At 37.1% G+C, this 5,000-nt stretch overlaps 1 protein-coding gene across 3 annotated transcripts in view; it reads right to left on the reverse strand.

Annotated features, from left to right (window-relative positions):
• Window positions 1–2,536, reverse strand: part of LOC136834240 (uncharacterized) — a 205,292-nt gene extending 202,756 nt beyond the window's left edge. The window contains exon 1 of one of the 3 annotated variants that reach the window (XM_067096583.1): window positions 1,816–2,536. The gene's annotated coding sequence lies outside the window, so the exon portion shown is untranslated. The remainder of the gene's footprint in view (window positions 1–1,815) is intronic. The other 2 variants (XM_067096581.1, XM_067096582.1) reach the window with 2 other exon arrangements.
• Window positions 2,537–5,000: the final 2,464 nt, after the last annotated feature.

Here is a 5,000-nt window from a genome sequence, read left to right on the forward strand (position 1 = left end):
TCCGCGCTTTGTTCAAAAGCCATACACAAACAACCCATACACACACACACACATTCTCTAGACCAATAAAACTAAGTAGAATTTTTATCCTGGTCTTTCAAAAGTAATCTAATTTTATCTGCTCAAACCAAACTATTTTTCACTCTTACAATCCAATCAATTTTTTTTTATCAAAAGCAACCATTTGTGTTTCTCGCTTAGGCTATTTGAGACTGATCACATTTTTTTTTTTTTTTTAGACCATACCCCTTTTCTCATCGGTGCAAAGTCAATTCCTTATTTTAACCTTTGATCAGATAAATACTCGTATTATCCTGCGTTGAAACCCAACACTATAATTCGCTAATTATAAAGTGTTCAGATTCAATACTAATCTTATACTGCGCTCTGTCCAAGAGGAAAATTTCTCTCTCTCTCTCTCTCTCTCTCTCTCTCTCTCTCTCTCTCTCTCTCTCTTGTGGTCGGATCCAACCCTTTGTTTTATTAACTCTTGAAACTCATCCTGTTTTTATAAATATTTTGTTCAAGCCCAGCCCTTTCTTCTCCTCTGTTCAAATCAAGTCCTTTTATTATCCTCTGTTCAAACCCTTCTTTAATTCTGTTCATAGACTTCTTTATCTTCTTCCTGAACCAATTACTTTCCTATCCTCAGTTAACACAGTCCTGTTCAACCCTCTCTCGAGCTTGTCACTTTTTACATTTTCAACCTATCCCTTTGTTACCTAGTGATTAAACATTGTTCCATTTTGTTCGCTGTTCAAACCCAACCTTATCTTATCATGTTCAAACGCACTATTTTAATTATTCTCCTTTCAAACCCAGCCCTCTTTATCTTTTGATCAAACCCAGCCCTTCCTAATTCTGTGCTTAAACCATACCTATCTTCATTTTATTTGCTTCTCAGTCTCATCAAGTTTTCATACTCCATTCAAACCCATGATTCTGCTTTCAATTCGGACACGCGCGTTTGATTTCTCTCTTTTCAAACTCAGATTTTTTTCTTAGCTTTCTAAACTTTTTATCTCGTCTGTTCAAGCCGTTTTCCTCCTTTTTCAAACAATTTGCTTTCTTAATCAAACTCAAGATTTTTCTCCTAGTTCAGACAATTTACTTTCTTATCAAACTCAAACTATTTTGCTATATTTAAACACTTTTTTTTTTAATCAACCTCATTTCTTTCTCAAAGCCTTCAAAATTTTCTCCTATTTTCAAACAATCGCGTTAACATTATTTTTAAGCCAACATTTTTTTTACCTTTCCTCTGTTCAAACTTCTTTTGTTCTTATGGTGTTAAATAATGGCAAAAAGGAAAAAACTTTCTCGATAAAAAAAAATTAACCTTTTCTTATAAGAAATTTTTCAACCTTGAGAGCATTAACTCACCTCAAGAATTTTCCTAGTGTATTCCAAAGCCTCTCAATTTGCAATACAGAGCCGGTATGAACAAAATTAGACCAAGCCCTATTACGATTATTTGAGAACTTTTAACAGGTCAAATGAATGGCTAGGTCTACTGTATCTTACGTAACTTACTGAATTCAGTTGTCTATCTGCCATACGTTAGTGGTATTACAGTATTGGTATCAGAAAAAATGCCAAAACTTTGTTCTCAAGTATGAAGCTTAAATATTCGTTGAAGGTTAACTCTATAACATTTGTGTAACACACGACTTCCTGACACCAATCGCCATAAGCACTCAGTTTAAATACTGACATTTTAAAGCGTCAACAAAATATAAACCCTTCGGTACGTCTAGGCCTACAATTAAATAACAATTGTTACCATAAACTCCGTTAGTGCAAGTGAACACTTACCCTGAATTTCCGTCCATGGGCATCAGTGTCAAAAAAGAAGCGGTAAGGCATAGGCTAGGCTACTTTTGGGCATTGAGACGAGAGCTGGGCATCAGAACACACAGGGCATTTAAGTGAGTGGTGAATGAAGGTCACGTGATCAAACACTGCATGTCAACAATTAGTGAAAGTTCTCCTTCTTCTTCCTCCCCCTCCTCTTGAGAAGCCTGGCCACACTACCACCACCACGGACGAACGAGTACTATCGCTACTATCATCGGCCACTCACTATTACTGCTATTTACTACTACTACAGCTAGCTATTACCGCTCTCACAACATTCCCTCGCCGAATGACAGAATTATATGACCCCGTTCGCCGCTTGGCTTTGCGCACTCTTATAATATTAACTCGTTATTTTCAACTGCGAGTTTTTTTTTTCACGCCACCCGCAGCAAAATAGTTACTATCACTTAACTCTTACGACACTCTTCTAGCAATACCCACTATTTAACGAAGTCTAAATGCAGTTTACGAGTAAGAAACGGGATTAAACTATAGTATGTTAAGGTGCAAACTCGCTCACTTACGACATAATTAAAATAATTAACGCCTTTTTCCTCCCCTGATTATCTCATTGCCTACCATTTCTGCGGCTCCAGACATAACACTCGCGCAAGGGACCAAGCCACCGGAGACTACAGCAAACACGTCCACCTTACGCCGCGTCTGGCGGGTGACTGTTTGACTGAGTCTGACGGACTGCTGGAGTGGCCTTTCGGTCCACTCGGAGTCGGAGGCCGAGTTCGGACCACGACCCCTTGGAATGAGGTTCGGAAAATACCATTCCAAGGCACTGGTTGGTGGGGGTGGTGGGGATGGTCCCCAAGACCAAGTAATCTTTTACCAACCAAGGCCGAACTCTGCATCACAGCCCTGATGAGGTCCTTTTTCCAGAACCGGACCTCTCCGAAAAGATAATCACTTGTGCCTGGCCACAAGGTCTTCTACTGGTCAAATTTTCGTGCAAATACACATAAAGACTTTGTGCTTAATCCTGCTATCAAACAGACATACACAAACCGAACAAAGAACATATCCTCCTTCAGCAGTAAAGAGAAAATATGGCAATAAATGTTGCAAAATATTAGTACTAGTACTAAAGGGATCCATAGAGGTTCAAGTTGAAAAATGAAACCCTTGGGGCACCGCGTTTAGTACTAGCCCTCGGGGATCAAAGTATTACATACACCCATTTCTATATTGGGTGGTCGACAAATTTTATATTATATTAATAAACGATATCTTCGTGCAGCCGTCTACTTTACATTTACCACACGGTGTTTAGTACTAGCACCTCGGAGTAGGTGACGCATAAGCAACAAGCCAAAGTAGCACCTACTGTATATATAATTGTGTGTGTTTATGTAGCTAGAACCATTCAGCGGATTCTTGAAAAGCCAATACTTTCGCCGAAACAGTAAAGGTCAGAACCGAAAACGAAAGGCCAGAGAAAATACAAGCGTTGTGTTAAGGTCAAGAATGTCATTAAAACGAATCTTTAATAAACACTCCTCCCCTTCCCTTTCCACTCTGCCCCCCCCCCCCGCCCCCAACCATTTCCGTTACGGAATGCAGACAGTTAACGCAATTACTTTTTTTTGTTACTTTGCTTTTAGATATCTTACATAAGTCTTCCCCTTTTCGGGTAAGATAATTTACATGACAGTTGTAAATGATTATATGCAATAGCTCAAATAAAATTATGAGATAACGTTGGTTAAAATATGCTCGGTTCACGTTTTATATAAAATTAATTGTCTCATTCCATAATAAACTGACGAATTACACGTGAAGGTATTTGAATGTTATGGAAAAGTCATCTCGTTATTCACTTTTCATTCTGCACAGCAAGAGTCAGGTTTAATGACACCGATGTATGGGCCTTATGACTAGGCCTGTGCTATGACATTCGATCCCAAGGACAACTAGACAATATAATAACTTTCCATTGTAAGGTTCAATATATTGCTATCATGCGAGCCACTTTTTGGATCGTCGATTATAATAAAGGAATGGCAAATGCGTGTTACTAAAATTTAGTTTCATCCGCGCATACACCAAGGTTATCCGTCACGACGTGATTTCCCGCCCATTTGACGTCACATGTTGAAAACGAATGTTTCGGGAAGTTTAACAAATTCCCTTGTGAAGGAAACGACATTACCAGAGATTTACTACATATTGCATTGAAAACATTATTTAATGATGAAGACTGCGAATAAGTTTTTAACAGTGTATCACCTTTTTCACTCACTAACACTAAGCGAATCGTTATATTTCCCCTTCCAAATGGAGATGCGTTTCATTTTCAAATATGAGATAACTGACTTGCTAAGGTATATTACGAAAGCCAGAATTAGTGAGAACGCGTTCTAAGGCATTTCTATAAAAAAATGTGTAAGGAAATGCAGGGGAAATGGTGAAAAATTACATGTCTAAAAGGTTTATTTGTGTATTTAAGTCTTACAGAGACATAAATCATCTGTTAACTAAAGCTCTAGGGAATATTCAGTCACTCAAAACCCCTATTGTCAACTTTCAGTCATTCATAATCACTAAAATTATTATGGCTGCAAACACTACTGCATTATTATTATTATTATTATTATTATTATTATTATTATTATTATTATTATTATTATTATTATTATTATTATTCAGAACATGAACCCTATTCATATGGAACAAGGCCAAATGGGCCATTGATTTGAAATTAAAGCGTCCAAAAAATATGGTATATATAAGCGCAACCGATTTTCTGAAATAAACTAAAAGAAATAAATCCTATGAAAAAAATTAGTCTGAGATCGCAAATATGATCAAAGTTGAGTTTTCCACCAGAATCCAAAGGTTAGAACCAGAACTTGAAAGGGGGAATAATATAGGCCTACATGAAGTACGAAGGTACGCCGGATCTAAAGACAATTATACATTAGAATCCCATTTTTATATCAAAACTGAGAAGGATACCATATACTAAATCTATTTGTAAAATGCCTTATTACAGTGAAATCACAAACTTACAGCATAGTTAATTATAAATATTGATATTGATCTATCGCATACCTGTATTACATTGAGTCTCAGTTTACATAGGCCTAATCCTACAAAAGGACCTAGCAAAACTGCCAAAGAAAGACTGT

The sequence above is a fragment of the Macrobrachium rosenbergii genome, chromosome 53 (assembly GCF_040412425.1).
Source record: "Macrobrachium rosenbergii isolate ZJJX-2024 chromosome 53, ASM4041242v1, whole genome shotgun sequence".
Lineage (NCBI taxonomy): Eukaryota > Metazoa > Arthropoda > Malacostraca > Decapoda > Palaemonidae > Macrobrachium > Macrobrachium rosenbergii.